The sequence below is a fragment of the Macaca fascicularis genome, chromosome 14, assembly GCF_037993035.2.
Source record: "Macaca fascicularis isolate 582-1 chromosome 14, T2T-MFA8v1.1".
NCBI lineage: Eukaryota > Metazoa > Chordata > Mammalia > Primates > Cercopithecidae > Macaca > Macaca fascicularis.
The window spans coordinates 77,246,863-77,271,942 of record NC_088388.1 but is presented as its reverse complement, the minus strand read 5'-3'; the positions used below and the strand labels follow the sequence as shown (position 1 = coordinate 77,271,942).

The following is a 25,080-nucleotide window of genomic DNA, read 5'->3' as shown; positions in this document are numbered from 1 at the left end:
GCACCATATTTTGAAGACAAGGTGACCAAGTTTCTAATGTAATAATTGCCAGTGATTAATACAGTCAGCTGGTGACCAGCAGGGATGATAAATTTTCCAGGCATTGAGAATGACTTATCTGACTTTTTTTTTTTTCTTTTTTGATACAAGGTCGGTCTCACTCTGTCACCCAGGCTGGAGTGCAGTGGCACAATCATTGTTCACTGCAGCCTTGACCTCCTGGGCTCAAGTGATCCTCCCACCTCAGCCTCCTGAGTAGCTGGGACTACAGGCGCGTGCTACCATGCACATAAATATAAATTTAATTAATAAATTTATTAATTTTAAACAAATTAAAAATTTTAAAATTAATTTTTAAAAAGTTTTTTAAAATTTTGTTTGTAGAGATGGGGTCTCACTGTGTTTCCCAGGCTGGTCTCAAACTCCTAGCCTCAAGCAATTCTCCCACCTTAGCCTCCCAAAGTGCTGGGATTATAGGCATAAGCCACCATGCCTGGCCTTATCTGACTTTTAAGGTGCTTTTCCAAGGTCTGAAGTTGAAGACTTAAACCTATACAGTTTATTTTTGCTGTCTTGTCTTTTTTTTTCAGTTTAACATGCTGTGTAGTTCTGTTATAAACGTATGTAGTGAAAGACCAACTTTTATTAGGGTTAATTGTTCCTTTCCTCATGTGGTAGGCACTAATATTTAGTGAAATTCTTCTTAAAGTATGCTTTGTTTCTATTTTTATTAAAACATTTGTATTGTGACCATGTAGTAATTTGTATATATTTATTTGTAGCTTGCTTTTCAGTCATCAGTACTGTATTTCAGTGACTTCTGGACAAATGTGATTTAACTATAGGAAATTTTTTGTCCAGGATAATTTGCATAAAGTCCCTGACTTCAGAATTTCAGGTGACAGAAGTTTACTGTATTTCTAAATAGCAAGCCTATTATAGAGTAGATCAGAATTAATCATATTCATGAACAGTATTAATCTGTTGAATAATCAAACCATCAAGGTAGCTGCATTGGTCGAGTTGCTGTTTATGGACTTTCTGGTTGAACAGAATGGTCTTGCCATTCTTAGCAAAGAAATACCTCAGCATGTGGCAACATGGATGTGGCCAGTAAGTGCTGTGAGAAGTGAGCAAAGAATAGAAAATTAAGCACTGACGTATTCTGAGATGTTTTCTGAAGGAGCTCAGGCTAAATGCCCTCACCTCCTTGATACTGGCTGAGAGGCTGGATCTTGTGCCTCCAGCCCAGTAGCACTTGGTTTATAATGCTATATGAAGTGACTGCATCTCTAAGCCAAAAATCATGATACGTGTTCTAAGACAGGTTATAGACTGGTATCTTTGGCCTGAATTCCATCTATAAAGTGTTTTGCTTGGCCTGTGGTGTTTTAAACACTTTTAATTAGTCGTAGATTGTTAAAAGCTGAGATCTCTTACATAAAATCCGTAAAATGTCCAGCTTCAAGATCTGGGAACACTGGGCCCAAATTTCTGCTTTTCAGCAATTAGCTGGAACTGGGTGGTAGCTGTCCACTTAAGCCAAAGCATTTGCTTTCCAGTCTGCTGTATCACACACATGTATGCGTGCACGCACACACCAGTCACTCATGTATGTACCTACGTGACCGTTTACACTTCCAGACCATATGCCCTTCGAAGGCAGGATTTTTGTCTATTTTGTTCATTGCTTTTTTCTCATGAGCAGAATGTTGTCTGGCACAAAGTAGGTTAAAGGATATTGCTAGATGGAGGAGGAATGTATTTGTGACTCTTGGTCCAAGTTTATGGGGGAAAAGAGGACAGAATTTTTCAACTTGGAGCTTCTCCAGATATTTGAACTTTGTTCCCCTTTACCCCTGAGATACTGTATGGCTCAGGAATATACCTTAGTATCATAATTTTGCATATGATTTATCTCCCTTGCTAAATGGTAAATTCATTGGGTTCAGGGACCTGTCTTGTATTGTTTTGCATCCTTAAGAATACCTTGCACATAATAAAAGCTTAAATACTCCTTGAATGGTTAGCAGATTTTTAAAATTTCTCATGTAACTTTGTGAATAAAGATGGGGAGATTCTAATGCTGGAGGATCATTTGAGAAGCAACCATTTGAGTTGCTTCTTCACTATATTTTCTCCATAGCCCTATCCCCAATTATATTCCCCATCTAGACTATGATGGGGAATAGAATGTAATTGGGGATAGGGCTATGGAGAAAATATAGTGAATATAGAAGGCTTTTTATAATCCTTAACCCCTGCTCTTTGGTAGCAGGGTTAATTAACCCCCCTTCCTCACTTTGTACATATTCTATTTTAGTACTCATCCTTTTTTTTTTTTTTTTTTTTTTTTTTTTTGAGATGGAATCTTGCTCTGTCGCCCAGCCTGTAGTACAGTGGTGTGATCTCAGCTTACTGCAACCTCCACCTCCTGGGTTCAAGCAATTCTCCTGCCTCAGTCTCCCAAGTAGCTGGGACTACAAGCATGCGCCACGGTACCTGGCTAATTTTTGTATTTTTAGTAGAGACGGAAATCTAATTTTGCCATGTTGGCCACGCTGGCCTTGAACTCCTGACCTCAGGTGATCCACCTGCCTCGGCCTTCCAAAGTGCTGGGATTACAGGCATGAGCCACCGTGCCCAGCCTATTTTAGTACTCATCAACATAAATTTAGTACTGTTGATGTTAAAGAGCTTGTCTCCTACAGTGGACTGTGATTTCCACATCATTAAGAACTCTGTATGTTTTTTGTGCATCTAACAGCTAATACTTATAATGTTTGTGTGCCAACTCTGTATAAACACTATTCTAGGAACTCAGTAAATGTTTGCATTGAATTGAGTTTGTGTTAGGAGTTGTATTAAAGCTTTACACCCCCTTATAGTTTATAAAACATTTGTATATTCATTGTCTTACTTGATTTTGAAATCAACTGAGTGCTGCAAATGAGAAAAATCAAAGCCCAGAGAAAACTAACTGGTCCAGAATTACACAGCAGTTAATGGCTGAACATCCAGGCTGAACTTTGCCAGTTAGTGGCTGAATATTCACGAAATTCTGATGCCTCCATAGAGCCGGATAAAATTATGGAGGACTTGTCATTCTTGGCTGCGGAATTTGGACCTGTGTATTGAAACAAGAAGAGAAAGGGAAGTGTTTCTTAAGTTATTTTTGGATGAAGGCTTTTTGCAATGCAAGGCTTCATCCCCTCAAGTTCAACAATAGCATTCCTTGGGGGAGTGAGAAGATGATGAATGGTCATCAGTTTGCTTGCCTCACCCAGATTCCATTCCTACCTCCCAGAATTTTCCCTGTTCCCACCCAGCTCCACAGTAACAATCAATCCCAATCAGTGAGTGTACTTCATTTTTTGGATCAAGGAATACCCCTCCCTTTTCTGTCTTCCTCCTTAGGGCTTTGGATAGGAGCCCTTTAAATGATGTTGACTAAAGAACAGGAGGCCAGCCCCTGCATACCGGGAATGCCAGTGGCTTTGTTAGTTGAGGAGGGCACTGCTTAGCACTGCCCTCTAAATCGCAGAGCAGGTGGAGGAAATCTAATTAGCATTTAGTAAGCCAGTGCCCTGGGGAGTTTCTGATAAAGAAAAGGTCAGTGCAAATGGAGAAGGAACACTGATAGGGAGACTTCATTTTCCTAGTGGGAACTTTCTGAAATGGACTGGGAATCAGGTGAGCTGGATTCTAATGCCTGCCCTACCAGTGGCTTTTTAATCACGGTTAAGTCCCTCTGCTTATCTGAGGTTTCATTTTTCTTGTCTATGTCTAGTCCGTTACCAGACTCCTTTTCCTACACAAATATTTGTTTCATAAAAGTGGAAGGGACCTCAGATCATTAAGTTGCTATCACCTGGGGGTGACGGGTGCACTAAATCTCAGAAATCACCCCTGAAGATTTTATTCATGTAACCAAATAATACCTGTTCCCCAAAACCCTATTGAAATTTAAAAAAATATATATGACTGCAGTCATTCCCACCCTTGTATTTCAAGCATAGCGTTGCCAACTACTTGCAAAATACTATATAGACATATATATATATATATATATATATATATTTTTTTTTAAAAGGTGCTATTACCTGGGAAGCTTTTCCCAACATTACATGTGTCCAAATCTTACTCTGTATCTACTGAATCTTCTGATATCAGTAGATATGTAGTAAATATGTATAGTTTGGGAAAAATTTCTCAGGAAATTTTGATAAAATCCCTGGTTTATGCTTTTTTGAAGAACTTAACCACATATAGCAAACTCGAGGCCTATCACAGTGTTTGCTATTGTAGTTGCTCAGTAATATGTTTGGATAGGAATTTTGCGGGGCCTATTAAGTGAGAAGCTAGAGGTGGAATAACCATTGCAAGCAGTGAGCATTTTACAAAATGGGGATTGAGATCTATTAGTAGGTGATGAAATCAATGGTAACGAGTTGCTACCAGCATTTTAAAAGTAAAATAGAATACAAAAAGTAGCATGTATTGTGTCCAGTTAAGGATATTTATTGAAACTTTTAAGTTCATTGTATTTATAGATACTGTGCTACAATTTAAAAGACATTTCTTACTGAATTTTGGTTAAAAACCTTTGACCTAGACAGGAATCTGTAGTGGAATAAAGACGGTTCTAAGGGTAAGGAGTGTAGAGTTGCAATGTGGGAGCCACATGTGGTGGTTCATGCCTATAATCTCAGCACTATGGGAGGCTAAGTCGGGAGGATAGCTTGAGGCCAGGAATTCCAGAAGCAGTGTGGAAAGGACACTAGGGAATGTAGGTTCTAGTCTTTACCCAAGCTCTTTGACTTTGAGCAAATCACAGTTTTCTCCTGGACCTTATATTCTTTTTTCTCATTGCCCTTAGTACCCTCTGCCTGACTTCAACCCCACATCTGCTTGGCAAGAATTAACTTAAATATCTCTTCTTAACACCTGTCTGATTCTGGCATACAGTAAGTGCTTATAAATATATGTTAAATGGGTGAGAACCTTTCCCTTAGGTCTGTAGGTACTTTCACTGGGCTTGTATATCTACCACTCCATTTAAAACTCTACTTATAGCTTTTTAAGAAAATGTATTTCTAAGCCAGGCACAGTGCCTCATGCCTACGTTTCCAGCACTTTGGGAGGCTGAGGCAGGTGGATTGCTTGAGCTTGGGAATTTGAGACCAGTCTAGGCAACATGGCAAAACTCCATCTCTGCAAAAAATACAAAAATTAGCAAGTCATAGTGGTGCGTGCCTATAGTCCCAACTACTTGGGAGGCTGAAGTGGGAGGATCGCCTAAGCCCAGGAGGTGAGCTGACTGCAGTGAGCTGTGTGTGTCCCCCTGCACTTCAGCCTTAGCAACAAAGTGAGACCCTGTCTCAAAAAAAAAAAAAAAAAAAAGAAAGAAAAGAAAATATATTTCTATTTATCTTTTACTAGGTTGTGGTCCCCTGGAAAGCAGACATTTTTATTCATCTGTGTATTCTCAGTACTTAACACAGTACCTGGTATGTAATAGGTGCTTCATAGTGTTGGAGAGAATACATATTTTTAAGAGGCGTATGTAGTAGATGACTCATAAAACATTTATTGAGCACCTACTATATACCAGGCAATGTGGTAGGTATGGGAAGAGATACAAATGTGTGTAAGAGACCAACATCTTCCCTTGAGGAATTTAGAGATTAATTGAAGCATAAGCACACCGAATTGCTGGCAAAACCATTAGGGTTAGTGTCTAGCTATGTGGTTGCTTGTGCAGCTCATGTGTAACTTCTCATTTCTGTATTTGAATACTGGTCACCAGAACCAGACAGGACGAATGTCTTTCCATTCTGATTAATTTTCTTAGGAATTAAGTAAGAAATTGTGTATCTGATATGGTTATCTAGTTCCAAGGAAGGTTAGCTTGAGTTGGCAAAAGGAGCCTCACCTTTTTTATGTTTGTTACTGGGAGGTTGTTTAAAAATCTCCCATTATGTAATGGACTTGTCACTTTCTATTTGTAGTAATGTCAATTCTTGCTTTATATATTTTGAGGCCATATTACTAGGTACACATACTTTTTAGAAGTACATGACTTCCTGGGCCTTTGAACCTCCTGTCTTTGTGAAGTGACTGACCCTCTTTGCCTTTTTACCTTAATATCTTTTTTTGCTTGATAGTCATAGAGCTACAGCAGCATTCTTTGAGTAATGTATATACTTTATGTAATTTTTTCCATCCTTTGATTTCAACCTACCTGTGCTCTTATATTTTAGGTGTATCTTTAAAAAACAGTATGTAGATAGATTATGTTTTTGTTTAGTCTGACAAATCTTTCTTTTAACTTGGGAATTTAGTTAATTCACATTTATTGTGGTTAATACAGTGAGACAGTCTTTATCTTTTAAATGGTGAATTACATTGATTTACATTTATTGTGATTATGGAAATGTTTTGATTTGTTGCAACCATGTAGTGTTGTACCTTATATTATACTGAAATTTTCTGTTCTTTTTTTTAAATCGTACCTTTTGGATGGAGCATTTTGTTTCCTTTTTCTAATTTTCTTTTTATCCCTCTGCTTATTTGGAAGTTACACTCTACTTCATTACAAGTTACTCTAGGTATTTTATTATGCATACTTATTAAAATGTTTAAATTTAATAGATAATACATGCACATGACTTAAACACTAAATATTTGAAAAGTATACTGTGAGAAGTCTCCTCTCTATCCTTCTGCCTCCATCTGCTCAGTTCTAATACCCCAGTGTATTTATCTTTATAATATATGTTGGCCTATTAACATATTAGATATATGTTAGAATATATCTAATACAAATTACAAATATGCATACACATATTAACTCCTCCATTTACACAAATAAAGGACAACTTTTTCTATACCTTCTTTTTTTACTTCATAGTATCTCTTGATGCTCTTTCCATGTTGATACATGAAGAGTTTTCTTCCCCATGCCTTTTTTAAAAGCAGCTGAGTGGTATTACATCAATTGGTGAAGGCATAACTAAGTCTTTATTGATGAGCATTTACATTGTTTTCAATATTATTCTTTTAAATAGTTCCCAAAATGCACATATATCATTGTGCACATGTTAGTTTATCTCTAGGATAACTTTCTGGCATTGCCTGGTTAAAGGATGTATACTCTTACACTTTTGATAGATTATATGTAATTTTGCCACATTGCCCTCCAGAGGATTTGTAACTATTTACACGCCTGCCTATTTTTCTACAGTCTTGCCGAGATGATTACCAAAGTTCTGTATGTTTGCCAATCTAATAAAAGTAACATTTCAGTGTATTTTAATTTGTATTCCTTTTGTAAGTCAACATTGGTCTTTTCACATGTTTAAAAATCATTTAGAGTTGTTTTTCTGTGAACAATCTGTTCATATTCTTTGCTCAGTTTTCTGCAGGGTTCATGGTCTTACTGATTTGTAGGAGTTCTCTATGTAAGACATTAGCCCTTTGTAATAGGAATTGTGAATTTTAGTGGAATATTTATGACTTCTAACCCAAGTTACCATTTTTTTCCTTGCTTTGCCCATAGGGGTGTGGCAGGGGTGTGTCTGTGTTGCCATGCAGGGTTTGAAAATAGTTTTCGTTTTTAGATTTACAGGTTTCTGTGTAGTCACTATAACAATCATTGTTATGGTTTCTGGATTTTAGGTAATAGACTTTCCCACTTACAGGTTATAAAAGAAATGTGCTATGTTTCATAATTTCATTTTATATTACATTTAAATCTCTGATCCAGTTGGAATTTTTCCTGATCTATGCTTAGAGGTATAGGTTCAACTTTGTTTCAGCTTTATTTCTAACAGTGTCATTAACTCCCATGGATTTGAGGTACTACGTCTATCATAATCTAAGCATTTTATGCATTAGTAACCATTTGTGAACTCATTAAGTATTAAATTCCATTGGTTTGTCTGTATATATACATATAAAATATATATAGCAATACGCTTTGTTTTGATTAATGAGGTGTGTTTTACCATATGGTTGTAATAGTGTCCTCTGCTGTTCTTGTTTTTATGAACTTTACAATTATGAACTTCACATTATATTCTCTTACTTAAGACAAATATGGTGTTTTTTTGGGTTTTTTTTTGTTTTTCTTTGAGATGGAGTTCCACTCTGTTGCCCAGGGTAGAGTGCAGAGACGAGATCTTGGCTCACTGCAACTGCTGCCTCCTAAGTTAAAGTGATTCTCCAGCCTCAGCCTCCCGAGTAGCTGGGATTACAGGCACATGCCACCACCCCCAGCTAATTTTTGTATTTTTAGTAGAGACAGGGTTTCGCCATGTTGGCCAAGTTGGTCTCAAACTCCTGACCTCAGGCGATCCACCTGCCTCAGCCTCCCAAAGTGCTGGAATTACAGACATGAGCCACCACATCTGACCAAAAATATGGTGTTTTTACTGAGTTTATGTTAAATTAATAAATTCACTTAGGGAGAATTGAGCTCTTTCTCAGCACATATATTTTAATTTTTTAATTTGGCCTAAAGTACAGCAATATATTTACTCTCTGTATTAGTTTCTTTTTTCTTTCCTCCTCCTCCTCCTCCTCCTTCTTCTCTTTTTTTTTTTTTTTTTTTTTTTTTTTTTTGTAGAAACAGGGCTTCGTCAAGTTGCCCAGGCTGGTCTCGAACTCCTGGGTTCAAGCAGTCTGCCAGCCTCGGCCTCCCAAAATGCTAGGATCACAGGCATGAGCTATCACGCCAGGCCTGTAGTAGTTTCTTGTAGTTGCTGTAACAAATGACCACAAATTTGTTGGCTTAAGACAATAGAAATTTATTTTCTCACAGTTCAGGAGGCCAGAAGTCCAAACTTAGGTGTTACAGCACTGTGTTCCTTCTGAAAGCACTGGGGAAAATCTTTTGCCTCTTTTGGCTTCCAGTGGCTCCAGATGTTCCTTGGTTCATGGTTGCATCACTCCAGTCTCTGCCCATGGTCACACTGTCTCTTCCTTCTCTCTCTTCTGTCCCTCTATCTGTTCTCCCTCTATCTCTGTCTTATATGGATACATATGATTACATTTAGAGTTTCCCTGAATTCTCCAAGAGAAGTGCTGCCTATGAATATTACCTTATATGACCAAAGGGTCTGAGACCCTGAACTTAATCACATCTTATGCCATATGAGGTAATATTCACCGGTTGCAGGGATTAGGACATGGGCATATCTTTTGGGGAGCGACCATTCAACGCACTACACCCTTCTTCCAAATAATATAAGAATCTTACTTAGCATACCTAAACTTGAATCACTCCTCCTAACTTATGTTATTGTGGCCCAGTGTTTTCTATCTTGTTTATTTATACCCACATAAAGTAATATTCTTGTTTTACACTGGAAGTGTTCACATTTCCCACATATTTATCAATATCTGTGCTCATCTTTGTTTTCTTTTATGTCAGACCTTCCATCTGGGATTATTTTTCTTCCTAAAGTCTATCCTTTAGAATTGCCTTTAGTGAGAGTCTGTCTGTGGCAATCTGTTTTTTTGTCTGAAAATATCTTTATTTTGCATTCATTGAGTTTCAATGGCTATTGACTTCTGCATTGAAAGTTAGTTTTTGGCCGGGCGCGGTGGCTCAAGCCTGTAATCCCAGCACTTTGGGAGGCCGAGGCGGGTGGATCACGAGGTCAGGAGATGGAGACTATCCTGGCTAACATGGTGAAACCCCGTCTCTACTAAAAATACAGAAAACTAGCCGGGCGTGGTGGCGGGCACCTGTAGTCCCAGCTACTCGGGAGGCTGAGGCAGGAGAATGGCGTGAACCCGGGAGGCGGAGCTTGCAGTGAGCCGAGATCACGCCACTGCACTCCAGCCTGGGAGACACAGCGAGACTCCGTCTCAAAAAAAAAAAAAAAAAAAAAAAAAAAAAAAAAAAAGAAAGTTAGTTTTTCTTAGCACACTGAAAAATTATTCTGTGATCTTCTAGATTTCACTGTTGCTGTCGAGGAGTTAGCTGATAGTCTAATTGCCATTCTTCTGCAGGTGATCTCTTATTTCTCTTTTAATGTCTTCTTTTTTGTCTTTGGTGTTCTTCAGTTTCATTACAATATGTAGTTTCTGTTTATCCTGCTTGACATTTGCTGAGCTTACTGGATATGCGGTTTGGTATTCTTTCAATGGTTCTGAAAACATATCAGCCAAAGGCATAGAATAATACTCCATCCTCTCCTATTTAATTATTGAACTTCAGTTACAAGATTAGATATGTGTTAGACCCTCTTACTCTATCATCCATGTCTCTTAAACTATCATTTTTCATATATTTAGTTCTGGGTCACATTCTATGGAATTTCTTTGGATTGCTCTACTAGTTGACTAACTCTTTAGCTCTATCTAATCTGCTGTTTAACTTGACTATTGACTTTTTCATTTCAATTATAATTTTCATTTTTGGACATTCAGTTTAGTTTGTTTTCAGAAGTATTTAGTTCTTTTTTATACTCTCATTTGCTAATTTTTTCAAGCTTCTCTTCTAAATCATAAAAATTTTATATTCTGTCTCTAATTCCAATGTGTGAAGTCTTTGAAGATATGATTCTGTCATCTTTTTCCTGGCTGTCATTCATTATGTTATTATGGCTTATTTCCATGTATGTGTTTGTTTTACTTTTAAGAGCAATATTCCGTAGGACTTTACCTTTGGAAGCTATTTGAGGCCTAGGTTAAACTTTTGTTCTACCAAAATGGATTAGAGGCTACTGCCTCCAGTAGCCTCAGGACATTATTAATCCTGGACTGCTTTTACATCTTCACTTGAAGCATCATGAATTTGGTCACAAACTTGCATTAGAGCCAGATTTTGGTTACAGACTTTTAGGAGAGACATTACTTCTTTTCTAGTGGTCAAGACAGGTCAGTTTTTTTATGGTCCCTTTTAGTGTGCAGATGTATTCCCCACACTTGAAACAGTCATCACAATTGTCACTAGTGTTTGTTACATAAATAACCTCAGGGCAAAAAATGGTTTTGGTATTCTCTTTCTTTCCAGGATTTCTGCTTTCACTTATGTTTTTTTTATTGTGGTGAAACATATATAACATCAAAATTATTTTTAAGTGAACAATTCAGTGGCATTAAATACATTCACATTGTTGCACGACCATCACCACCATCCATCTCCAGAACTTCTCATCTTACAAAATAAACTGTGTACCCATTAAACAGTAACTCCCTATTACCCGCTACTCACCCACCCCCAATCCCTGGCAACCATTGTTCTACACACTTTTGTCCTTATGAATTTGACTCTAGGTATCTTATATAAGTGGGATCATCACTATTTGTCCTTTTGTGACCAGCTTATTTCACTTAGCATAAGTCTTCAAAGTTCATCCATATTGTAACATTTCAGAATGCCATTCCTTTTAAGGCTAAAATCATATTCCATTGTATGTATATACCACATTTTTTTAATCCACTCATTGTCAGTGAATATTCAGGTTGCTTCCACCTGCTTTCATTTAACTTTTGTTCTCTATAGATTCCTTACTTCTTGACATCATGACTCATTTTCAAAATTAATATTTAAGAATATTTTATTTAGCTTTTAAATTGTTTTTTTTTGGGGGGGGGAGTGTCATTCATAGTATCTAGGTTAACTTAATTGCTCAAAACCAAAGTCTTATACCTACTTTAGGTGGACCAGAAGACAACTAAAAAGAACATAATTTGACTTTCTTTTGGGATGCTAAAAAGGGAAGATTCTGAGATGTGAAACAATTAGTATGTAGTTTTGCATGTTTTGATTCTTGAGGTCTGCTATCGGTAATATTTTTTTCCTTGTATGTGAGAAAACCTTTAGAATACTATAAGAAAATATAAACATTTCTGTCTTGCAGGATTTGTCATTGTTACCATGTTATTAGTGCTAACATCTCACCCTCAAGTGCCCCACTATCCAGTAGTAGCATTTGAAACTTGTACAGAGATATCAAAATCATAAACTGCTTGAGCTGAAGGGGTCTAGTTTCTAAACATCATCCCCTCCACCATTGTGTGTTTTTTTTATTTTTGAGTCGAAGTCTCGCTCTTTCACTCAGGCTGGAGTGCAGTGACATGATCTTGGCTTACTGCAACCACTGCTTCCCAGGTTCCAGTGATTCTCTTGCCTCAGCCTCCCAAGTAGCTGGGATTACAGGCACACACCACCACACCCAGCTAATTTTTGTATTTTTAGTAGGGACGGGCTTTCACCGTGTTGGCCAGGCTGGTCTTGAACTCCTGACCCCAAGTGATCCACCTGCCTCGGCCTTGCAAAGTGTTGGGATTACGAGCGTGAGCCACGAGCCAGCACACCCAGCCACTGTGTCTTAAAGATGAGTTGGCTAGGGTTAAGTGACTGACCCAGCCAGGGTCCTATAAGGAGTTTGTGACAGCAAGAACGTCAGTTGCCTCATTTTAATCTCAGTATACTTGGTACTTCTGTGTACTTTCTGTCTCTGAGAAGACCTGAGACAGGGTCTTTCTCTGTTGCCCAGGCTGAAGAGCGGTGGCGTGATCATAGCTCACTACAGCCTCGGACTCCTGGGCTCAAGTGATGTTACTGTACAGGCATGAGCCATCATGCCCAGCCTGAGCTTGGTCTTTTGAAGAGTTGGTGTGAATGTTGATGAAGATGACCTGACACTGATATATGGGTCAAAGTAGAGGCAAGAATTCTCTTCTAGTTAACTGGTGAAGATCAAATAGAGTTGGCCTTCCAAATACTACTTCACTCCTGTCTCTCCTGTTCATGGAATCTTTTTTGATAACAGAATGTTAGAGTTGGGTGGGAGAGCTCTTGTGATCATTCATGCCAATCTCAAATTGCCCACTGGGACATTTTGGGATCCCCGGCCCAGAAACTTTGCTGTTCTTTATAGATGAGGAAACTGAAATCTAAAAGATGCAAATATGGTTTCCCTCAAGTCACATAAAGTGATTTTAGCAAAGCCAGAACTGCACCCACATCTCCTAATGCCTATTCCAGTGGAGCATCTCTGTTACACTAATGCATTAACTTCACTCCTGGTCTTTGACTAAGCTGCACTCTGTGGTCTCTGTCTTAAGACTATGAAATGTCATAAAGGTGGTTTGCCTTTGAAAATAAGCCAGAACCTAGAGAGTTAATAGAAATTGAACAGTGAAAGGGGAGTCCTTTTCTTCTCTCCTCAACTGGGGAGCCGCCAGGCTGTTTCACTTGCACGGCATGTGTTCCATTATGGCATAATGATGTAATTACCAGTAATGCTGCTGCTGCTTGAGTAGTGGTGGAGAGGCAGCATTAAGGAAAAGAGTAGCCCAGTTCTCTCCTAAGAGCCATTTCAGCCCACTTCAGTCTATTAGATTGAAGATGCTGGAAGGTGAATGGCTTCAGCACAGGAAAAGGTCAGATCTAAAAGCTTTTCTGGGCTTGGTATTTATTGTTGCTTTTTTGACCTTCAGAAAAGTCCCCTGTGTGTTTGTCCTTGATTCTTGCCTTTCCCATTAATGCTGAAAGCTGTATTGCTGTCCAGACCAGGTCTTTGGCACAGATGATTTCCTATGTGGTGTTATTTGAGAAAGCCTAGCCCCCACTCGAGATGACAAGTCGTATTGTCATTCATGCCACCATTGTGGTGTCAAAAGCCTTTTTAACTCTTGAATATTTTAGTTTTCAGCAATTCTGGACATATATATTATATATATGACATATATATGTCATATATATGATACAATACATATGATATGAGACAGTACAGTACATGTGATATGATCTGTACTAATATCACATATGTATATTCTTTCACAAACTTGCCTAGACCTAAATAATTTATGAATTAATACTTTAAAACACAGAGAAGTAAGCAATAAGACTGAGTGCCTTGAGCAAACCTTTCTATGAATCTCTTTCAAAACATACAGCCTGCCACCTGATGATTATGAGGAGGTAATCATGGTCTCTGGAACACAGTAGATACTTCCAAAAGTGTTCCTTTGTTAGAGGGTAGCCATCATTCTTTCAGTAATATCAAGCACCTGCTGGGCCCATGGCACAGGTTATAGGAAGACGGCAAGTTTTCCTTATTTCAGTGGTTCTCAAAGTGCCATCCCTGGACCAACAGCACCAACACCACGTAAGATCCCGTTAGAAATGCAAATTGTCAGGCCCCCAAGCCAGAGCTGCTGAATCACAAATTCTAGGCTGGGAGCCTTCAGTCTGTGTTTCACCAAGCTTTCCAGTGATTCTGATGCACATTGAAGTTTGAGAACCACTTCTTTATTTTGTAGTTTAGTACCAGGAGCTATTTGGCAATATAAGATACCTTATGTTTATCTAGAGTTGCACTGTCCAATACAGTAGTCATTAGCCATAGGCAGTTATTTAACTTTTAATAAATTAAAACCAAGTAAAATTAAAAATTCAGTTTCTGAGTTGTACTAGCCACAAGTGCTCAGTAGACATATGTTGCTAGTAGAAACCATTCTGGACAGCACAGATGTAAACATTTCTGTTATCACAGGAAGTTCTATTGAATAATGCTGGGCTCAAAGCAGTGGTCCTCAGATTTTGTCATGAATCGTATCATTAGTCTGTAAAATATACATTGTTGGGCCCCGTCCCCAGAGTTTCTTCCAGTGTTTCTTTTTTTTTCGAGACAAAGTCTCACTCTTTGACCCAGGCTGGAGTGCAAGGGTAGGATCTCGGCTCACTGCAACCTCTGCTTTCTGGGTTCAGGTGATTCTCCTGCCTCAGCCTCCCGAGTAGCTGGGATTACAGGCACACACCACCATGCCAGCTAATTTTTGTATTTTTAGTACAGATGAGGTTTCACCATGTTGGCCAGGCTGGTCTGCAACTCCTGATCTCAAGTGATCCACCCACCTCAGCCTCCCAAAGTGCTGGGGTTACAGATGCACGCCACCACTCCTGGCTCCCATTCCCAGAGTTTCTGATTCAGTAGATCTGGGGTAGGGCTGGAGAAGCTACACTTGTAACACGCTTCTAGATGATGCTCATGCTGCTGGTACGGGGACCACTTTTTGAGAACTACTGGTCTTGAATAAGGATTCTTGATCTGAAATATGTGAACCTTCAAAAATTATAGGCAAAATACTCTATGTACCCATATAATAGAGGTTGCAGGATATAGGACTCATAGTTTTAATCTGATTCTCAAGTGGGTCAGCAGGTCAGGAGAACTTTTAGCTGCAGTTAACAGAAAATCTGACTAATAGTGACTTAAATCATAAGGACTTTGATATTCATTTAGCAAAGCAATAGGCCGGAAGTTTCAGCATTCTTTCAGCGGCTCAAGTATGTCACCAGGAAAATCAGGCACTTTCCCTCCCCAGAAAACCCCTTATGTTTTTTTGGCCAGGACTAGGTCACATGCCCACCTCTAGATCATTCCCAGCAATGAGGAATGGGATTTGTATAATTGATTTTGATTCAGCCCTTGGGGTAAAGGGAGGGGATTTACCTTCCCTGATACCATCAGATCTCACCAGTTCTCTGAACAAAGTATGAATTCTGTAACAAGGGTGAAGGGAGAAATGGCTATTTGGTCTCTCAGTGAGTGACCTAAAAAGTGTTAAGAGTATCTGGTCTGCATCCTTTCAGCTTATCACATGCTTTCAACTTGCTAGGCAGGCAGGGCACAGACACGCTGAGCTGTGAAGCTCTGCTGAGCTCTGTCCTCTCGTGCCTTATGACGGGTTTTGTGAAGCCATCCTGCATGTAACGGGGATGACATGGCATGAGATTTAAGAGCCTGATCCAGGCTTCTGGGAGTCAGCATCAAGTCAGCCTTGAAACTAGTCCCTGTCTGACTTTGGCCCCCAATTGTTTTGTGTGTGTGTGTGTGTGTGTGTGTGTGTTTGCTTGTTTGTTTGAGATGGAATCTCAGTCGTGTTGCCCAGGCTGGAGTGCAATGGCGTGATCTCGGCTTACTGTAACCTCTGCCTCCCGGATTCAAGCAATTCTCCTGCCTCAGCCTCCCAAGTATCTGGGATTACAGGCACCCACCACCACGCCCAGCTAATATTTTGTATTTTTATTAGAGACAGGGTTTCACCATGTTGCCCAGGCTGGTCTTGAACTCCTGACCTCAAGTGATCCCTCCACTTCGGCCTCCCAAAGTGCTGGTATTACAGGCGTGAGCCACTGTGCCTGACCTGGCCCCCAAATTCTTTTTAGAATTGGTTCCTTTTGGTCAAGACTCCCATTATTGTTTTCTCTCACCAGTCTCCTTGGAATTAGAGTCCTGGTCCTGGATTTGGGGACCAAACACTTGGAATTCTGCTGCCAGACTTCCAGTTCCCTATCTACTTACCCAGCTCCCTGCTGGTCTCCTCCCAGCAGTATGCTTTAGATGCTTGGCTTTAAGTAGGGAGATCGTGTCTAAAAATGTACAGCGTGAGACTCTTTCACATAGAAATGGTAAACGAAGCACTGGGAGTTAATGATATTATTGAAGGAAAAGATGTGAGAACCAAAGCTCATACCACCCCTCTACTGAATCAAATGAAGGGCATGGTCATTTGTGTGTTCATCTGTACTCTCCACAGGTACCATGAATCCCAGGCTGAGAATCAACAAAGACCTTTTAGTGTTCCCTGTGGCCCTGGGAATCCAGAGAGTTGCTTGATGAAAGGGATGACAGCAGCTCAGCTGGCAGAGCTCTCTGCCTGCATCCCCTGCCCCCAGAGCAGTTCTGCTTTTACTTCTATGTTATGCTTCTATACAGAATCTTGTATATAGAAATAAATAATTCCACTTCTTAAAAAAAAAAAAAAGGCCACTGGGTAAAGGATGCCAAAGGCCCCTTCTAACACTAAGAATGGGCTTGAGAGCTGGAATACAGGTACTAGGCTATGACATGTGAAACAGAAGTGTAGTCCTGTCCTATTTTAGGAGAAGGAACTCTGACTCCCTTGTTCTCCACGTGGTTTTGAGCTGACAGTTGCCTCAGTCAACAGCTGGATACAGTACCCAATTGTTTGCAGCAAAAGTTCTGCGAGTCTATTTCCTCTAAAAAGCTTCTTCCACGACTTCCTTCCCCCATCCTCCCAGGACAGAAGTGGACACAAGGGGGAATGTTTCAGTTCCCCTGCCGGGTTGTGTGTCTTCCTCTCATACCACTGTTCAGAATGTCTAGGGAATTTTTATTTTCCAAAGTTGCTTACCAGAAACAACTTGGCAGAGCATAGTTTGGGGAGGAGGCTTTAGTTCAATGAGCACAAAAGCACATGTTCCTGTGGTGAATTCTTAACGTGTGTGAAGGGGAAGCAAAGGAGCTTTAGTAAAATTGCAGTTCAGGCTAAGTCAGGAATGGAAATGAGGAACAACCAGAAAACATCACAGTTTGTTTTAGAGCATTTAGTCCCTGACTCTCAATAACACACACTCAGGCTTATGGCTGAATTTTAGTTTATCCTTGTATATACTTTTTAGAAGTTTTTATTTGGTATCATAATTTATAGTGAAACAATGAAAAGTCGCTTGGCTTTATAAGATTTCAGAAAGTGAAACTTGGTTTCTGAAGAATAAACAGGCAACACAGCAGTCCTCAAAGAGGAAGTACATGAGAAACTGAGGGTTTAGGGAGATTATATTTGGTTAGAAACGCTGGGCCTTTGTTAAAAGTTGAAAAACCTGATCACTCCAGTCTTTGGAAGTTCTGAGGGAGAGCATGTCTTGCCAGAGTCTCACAGATGATTAGAGTTAATCCCGGCACCCAGGCCTCTTTACTGTCCCTCCGCAGTGTGGGTTCCCCTCCTGAGCTACCCCCTAGAGCCTAGTTTCCCAGGGTTTCTCTCTGTGGTCTGTTTTTGCAGCTCAAGCCATGTTCTCCTTGATCTGTTGGCCAGGCTTCAGGGGAGATGGACTACAGCTGGTCTGAAATAGGAAGACGGTAAATTTACTTAAACTTTCAGCATGACCCATTTGCCTAACTTTTTCCAATGTGATGAATGAAAATATAGACAACAGAATGTTTCACAAGACAGACAACTCAAAGAGAATAAGAATGAGGAAGTGTGCAATTTGTTTTTACCTTTAAAAAGAAACATATTACAGAGCTTCTGGATTTTCTTTACTTTTTTTCTTTTTTTCTTTTTTCTTTTTTTTTACCTCTGTCATCTGTGATCCATTCGCCTGTTCAGCCAAGCTATTTTGGCATTTTTACTCTGGGAAACCAGTGGGTGGGTGAATGTGGAGGAGCCAAAAGTTAACAAAATACCAGCAAATGCTGGAGCCAAGTGAGAGGATTCTCCTCGGCTCCAAAGCAGAGGTGTACCCCACCTCCCACTCTCCCAAGCTGCTTTGAAAAAGGCTGCTAAAACTCCCCTATTAAAAAAAAATTAAAAAGAAAAAAATCTCCGCTACTTGAGAGGATTTCTCAGTCCTGATGAAGGAAATCTCTAGCAACTCTTCTTGTCCCTAGGCTATCAGGGCTTTTCTTTTCTGAGGATTCCCTAAGCACTGTAGGGAATAATAGCATTGGAAGGTAAGTTTATCTGGTCCGATGCCAGCATACATTGTTGAATCCACATCTACTGTTTACTATCTGGGTGACTTTCAATGAGTTCTTTAAACTTTCTGAGCCTGTTTTCTCATCTGTAATAGAGATGATAGTGCCTACTTCATCAAAAGTGTTGGAATTAAGTAAGATGATTTGTAACTTAGTGCCAAACACCTCATTAATAATCAAGAAATGTTTTTTGCAATACCACTCATTTTCTCACCAACTTCTGTACAGCTTCCTGTTTTCCCAGTGATCGTGAGATGGGAGGTAGTCGCTTGCTAACTTGATTCCAGTGGCAGCGGGAGTGGCAAAGGAAATTACTTTTTTTCCTTATCAACTTCAAAGGATAATTAACACACAGTAAATTATATCTGTGTACATTTAATGAGTCTGATAGGTGTCTATCCGTACTCATGAAACAAGCACTACAATGAAGATGTAGAACACTGGCATAATCCCCAAAACATTCCTCTTGCACCTTTGCAGTCTGTCCCTTTCTTTGCCCCTAGCCCCAGGCAAGCACTCCTCTGTTCTTTGTCACTCTAAATTAGTTTGCATTTTATAGGAGTACAGTATGTACACTTTTTGTGTGGCTTATTTCACTCAGCATAGTGATTTCTGGATGTGTCCATGTTGTTGCATGTATCCGTATTTTTGCTGAGTAGTATTCCATTGTGTGGATATACCACCTATCGATATTGGGTTCTTTCTTGTTTCTGGCTATTTTAAATAAAGCTGATATGAACATTCACTTGCAAATCTTTCTGCGGAGCACACATTTCATTTCTCCCAGGTATACCCAGAAGTTGAATGGCTCAGTCATATGGTAGATACGTGTTAAACTTTTTGAGAAACTTCCAAACTGTATTGTTTTACTTTCGTTATCAACAGTGTCTGTGATTTCCAGTTGCTTCACAACCTCAGAAGTACTTAGTGTGATCAGCTTTTTTAATTTTAGTTATTCTAATGGGTTTATATGTTATAGTATTCATTTTGGTTTTCATTTGTTTCTCTGATGTCTAGTGATGTTGAGCACCATGTGCTAATTGGCATTTTGTATACTATCTTCTTTTGTGTAGTATCTGTTCGAATCTTTTGCCCATTTAAAAACTTGTGTCATTTATCTTCTTACTGAGTTGTATAAGTTCCTTTTATGATCTGGCTACCAGTTCTTTGTAAGATAGAAATGTATTAAACATTTCTTTCAATCTGTGAAAACATGTGAATACAGTTGATCCTTGAACAAAATGGGCTTGAACTGCATGGGTCTGTTTATACTTGGATTCTTTTCAGTAAAAGTGACACTGAGTGGGCTTGCCTTTGCTGCCTCCCCGTCTACCTCCTCTACCTCTTCTGCTTCTGTCACTGCTGAGACAGCAAGTCTAACCCCTTCTTTTCCTCCTTCTCCTCAGCCTACTCAATGTCAAGATGAAGACAAAGACCTTTGTGACGATCCACTTCCACTTAATACTAAATACATTTAAATCTTCCTTATGATTTTCTTTTCTCTATCTTTACTGTAAAAATGCAATACATAATATGTATAACATACCAAGTATGTGTTATTCCACTGTTCATAGTAGTTAAGTTTCAGGGGAGTCAAAAGTTGTACATGGATTTTGACTGCGTTGGAGGGAGCCATGCCCCTAACCCCCATGTTGTTCACGGTTCAACTGAATGTTCTCCCAGTTTGTGGCATGCCCTTTCCTTCTCTTAATTGTATCATTTGAGGAACAAAAGCTTTGAATTTTGATGAAGCTTAGTTTTCAGTTTTTCTTTTATGATTTATGCTTTTTGTTTACTTAAAGGTCACAAAGATTTTTCTCCTATGTTTTCTTGTAGGAGTTGTTTTAATTTAGGTCTATAATCCAGTTCAAGTTAATGTTTGTATATGGTGTGAAGCAAGGGCTAATATGGGAATTATCTTTTAAGTAAGTGTCTATTATGTATCAGGAACTTTATTTCTCAAGACATGAATGTTCTAAGATAATTATCCTCATTTTAATGGTGAAGAAAACAAGTCTCAGAAATACTAACTTGCTCAAATCTTACAACCAAGGCTCAAGTCCGTGATTGCCCAACTCCAAAGCCCATATTCTTTCTACCTTATTATGTTGGCACTGTTTTCAACATCAATTTGGATCCATATGAAAACGCCCAGCTGTACCTTATGAGGAGGATGTAAAAATATGAGATGGTACTTGACACTCTGAAGACATTCGGATCTCCAAACCCAACCTTATGACATTGGCCACAGCAAGGGTGCTGGGAACTAGAACCAGGGGTTCCATGTCAAGCCATTTGCTTAGGTCTGTATCTCAAAAGCTATAAATACAACTTTCTTGGTACCCTCTTGATAAGGAGCCTTATATTGAACTCTTTTTCTCTTTTATAGCTGGTCCATCAGAAAGATGAAGTTAAGTACTTGGCCACACAGACAGTTAATCCTTAGAGCACCCAGCTGGATGGCTCAGTCCCACTGTGTTTGGTTTGAGTTTTTATTTTTGGAAAACAAATAGTGAGTCAGTCTCCTTTCTCTCCCTTTCTCTGCCTCACCACTCCTTCTGGATTCTTTTAGATGCTGTGGTCAAACTAGGTAAACAGTATTTTTCTTAAAATTTTCCTTGAGCCGTGACAGAATCATGCGAGAGGTCCCCTGGCTCTGATACTTAATGCCCCTCTCTAAAAAGAAAGGTCTATTGGAGGCTATTCACTTTTGTCATCTTGAAAGAGTCTCTGAGTCTTACCTAGCAGGAATATTTTGTTTCTTTTCCAAAAAAAAAAAAAAAAAAAAAAAAAAGGGAAGGGATGCAAAGAGAGGTATGGATGTCCATACCTCTCTGTTCTTGCTTCTCGTTAATGTAGACTTGGTAAATTCTCCTCTTACCTTCTCTTCTCAGGCAGCATGATGTAGGGGGAAGAGTATGGAGCTTTAAAGTGAGAAGTACCTACATTTGAATCCCAGCTCCAGTATTTACATAGCTAGCAAATCACCCAATCTCTATGAAGTTCAATTTCCTATTCTGTAAAATGGGAATAACAAGTACTTTATGGGTTTGTTACACAGTGTCTGGCATATGTGTGTGCTTATATTATTTCCTTCTGTTCTCTTTTATTTATATCTCTTTCTGAAGAGTAAGGGTGTGAGATACTCACTCATAAAAAGTCTGAATAAGAGGGTGTTGGAGGCTTATAAAGGGTATTTTTTGAGTACGGAGCCCTATTTAAGGTGCCTTAACAGTTTTATTGCTTTCACTTTGGCTAATCCGGGCATTCTGATTTCAAAGCCCAGCCATGAAGAGTGAAGAATTATAGTCATTCTTCCTGTTATTTTTAAATGTATTTTTAAATTTTTTACAGCTGTCAATTTGATTGTCCTGAGTCTCTGTAAGCAAACTCTACTCTCTGTGATGCAATTATTTGCTAGTGAGAAATTTATCTTATGGGCAACAGTGCGATTTAGGAAAGGAGTGGAGGAGAAAAGACAGTTTATCTGTCTAATACAGAGAGGATCAAATATAAATTGGTGGGAGAGAGTGGGAAACTCTGATAACAAATTTGGGAGAGTTATACCTCTGTCTTGGGAAACAGAGCCCTGAGAAACACCAATCTGTGTGTCAGCTGGTAGGATGAGAACAGTCGGTGTCTTCCACTATCTTCTAGTTACCGGGCCTTCCAGTTGGCATCATTTTCCTCTGTTCCATGAGAAGTTCCTTTCCATTTCAGTCTGGGGTGCTGGCCTCTGCCTCCTTTTTGCCTACTAAAAATTCTGTGGACTCTCAAATTACCATTTTCAAACTTGTACATTCTTCGAGATGCAGCTCAAGGCGTAGTTCTTCCAAGAAGCCTCTCCCTTGACTATTCTGCACAGTTTAATGGTGCCGAGGCCACCCTAAATTATTCAGGTAGCCTTGAGAATCTGAACCTGTGAATATTTAATGAATTACAGAATGTGTGTGTTGAGGAATAGGAGTTAGTTACAGAGAGATAGATCAGAATTAGTACCAACAAGAAGCGCTTCTACCTGACTCTTTACTTGTACCACTTTTGTCTTCTCAACTAAATTCCTAAACCTTTGCAGGATTGCCTTTCTAAAGCCAGGTGACTATGTAACTCTAACAGATAAATACAGCTCTAGTTTCATCTGTTTGCCTAGTGTTCGTATTCTCTCTACAATTTTGGGTACAATTTTTTGTTTTTGAGACAGGATTTCACTCCCATTGCCCAGGCTGGAGTCAATGCTGTGATCTTGGCTCACTGCAACCTCCGCCTCCTGAGCTCAAGGAATCCTCCTACCTCAGCTTCCGAGTAGTTGGGACTGTAGGCGCATGCCACCATGCCTAGCTAATTTTTGTATGTTTAGTAGAGATGGGGTTTTACCATGTTTCCCAGGCTGGTCTTGAACTCCTAAGCTCAAGTGATTCACCCGCCTCCCTCCCTCCCTCCTGTGCCAGGATTACAGGCATGTGCCACAGCACCTAGCCTGGGTACAGTTTATTTCACTTAATGTTGTAAGCTTAAAAATGCTTATTATAAAGTTTATTATAAACTTTGAGGATAATTTAATGGCTGCAGTGTGATTCATTAAACCATTTTTGTGCCACCAAGACATTGGACCCTGTGTCCTAGTTTTTAAAAAAAGATATTGTTGAATCATTAAAGCCTTTAGGCAGACTTGTCTTATGCAGTTTATCAATTATACCTAAAATTCTGTTTTTCCCTCCATAACTATATACAGAATATTTTGACTGTCCAACAAGTAAGATGAAGGAATTAATTTTTTTCCTCCTTAAAGTGTTCATTGTATGAATGAATAACATTTACAATTAGATCTATGAAATGTCTTAGGTTTTGTTTGTGATTGACTCTAAGAATTAAAAAACAATAAATACTCTTTGTAACACTATAGTCATGTAAATATTCACAGCATAGCTGAGTTTCATAATTTGACCCATAGGACAGAAATAAGGTTTGATGATATTAAGCCTGCAATATTTAAAAGAGAATATTCCAAACATCAAGATCAAATAGGTTCTCTTTCTGTCACTTGCCACATTTTCTTTCCTTTGCATTTATACCTTGTCTTTGCTTTTTGTTTACTTTGGAATTTTTAATTGCTTTTTTTTATCTTAATTGGAGATGTTTTTCCTGATTGAAGAAAAAAAGCATCTGCCTTTACCTTATGACTAAGATTGCTTAGCTTCTTAATCATACTATTTGTTATAGGAAAATGACTTTCATCTTGATACATTTTTCTCTAAGTCCTCAGAGTTCCTGTTCTAATTTCAAGGCCTGCGTTGAAATCCTGAATTAAATCTTTCTCGCATGCCATGTCATCCTATTTCTTAAAACCCTTTTTAATTTTGCTGTAAATCATCCCTGGTAATTTGTTCAGAAAGAGTACACAGGAGTTAAACTTTCTAACTCCTTGCATATCTAAAATGTTTTGCTCAGCTGTTCTATAGACAGTCCTTCAACTCACACTTTGATTTCTGCTCCTTTTCCTGCTGTTACTCTCCTTATTGTCTAATTCTGTGCTCTTCAGTATGGTAGCTTCTGGCTACCCAGTCTGTTGAGTACTTGAAATCTGGCTTATCTGAAGTGAGATGTGCTGCAAGTATCAAATACACACTAGATTTTAAAGACTTCGTACAAAAGTAAGCAAAAATATACGTAGTATTTTTACATTGATTATATATTGAAATGATAATATTTTAGATATATTAGGCTAAAATACATGAAAATTAATTTCACCTGTTTCTTTTTACATTTTAAATGTGGCTACTATAAATTTTTAAATCACGTATATGCCTCACGCTACATTTGTATTTGACAGTGTTGCTGTAATTCCCAAGAAGCAGCAGTGGCTGCCGCATACAGCCTTTCCCCATGTTCCTGAACCTGGCTTCTTTGGGTGGGTTATGATACATCAGCATTGTAGTATGTCTATAATGATGTACATTTACCAATATAATCCCATCTATTTCCATCTTTTGAAAATAGTTAAGAATGTCTAGTCTGTCTTTTTGCCCTTATTCCTCTCTCCATCTCCCTCCCCTCCTTCTCTCTCCCTCTCTCTCCCTCTTCCTCCTCCTCTCTCCCTCTTCCTCCCTCTCTCTCCCTCTTCCTCCCTCTCTCTCCCTCTTCCTCCCTCCCTGTCTCTCCCTTCCTCCCTTTCTCCCTTCCTGCCTCCCTCCCCTCCCTCCCTCCCTCTCTCCTTACCCCCTTCCCTCTCTCCCCACCCCCTTCCCTCTCTCCCTCCCCTAATTACATTATTCCTTCTTGTGCTACATTGACACTTCTTTGGGGTTTGGGAGGAAAACGAATTTTCAGTCTATCAACAGGGAAGCAGAAGATTTTACTCATCTCATCACTGTTTTTAACAACAGTACGATGGTTATCGTCATGTGTAAGTCAGTCTACATCTCTAGATATTTTCTTATGGTGGGTTTCTAGAAATAGATAAACTGTTCAGATTATGAATTTCTTAAGATTCTTGATATATTGACAAGTTGATTCCTCAAAAAAGTAACTAATTTATATTCTCAGTGGATTA

General features: G+C 39.1%; 1 protein-coding gene across 3 annotated transcripts in view; it reads left to right on the top strand.

The window, feature by feature from the left end:
• Window positions 1–25,080, top strand: part of GAB2 (GRB2 associated binding protein 2) — a 202,101-nt gene that overhangs the window by 48,179 nt on the left and 128,842 nt on the right. Inside the window, exon 1 of one of the 3 annotated variants that reach the window (XM_045370231.3) lies at window positions 3,616–3,693. The exons of the other annotated variants lie outside the window; for them this stretch is intronic. The gene's annotated coding sequence lies outside the window, so the exon portion shown is untranslated. Of the gene's footprint in view, window positions 1–3,615; window positions 3,694–25,080 lie in introns of those variants that run through there. 3 annotated transcript variants of the gene reach the window in all.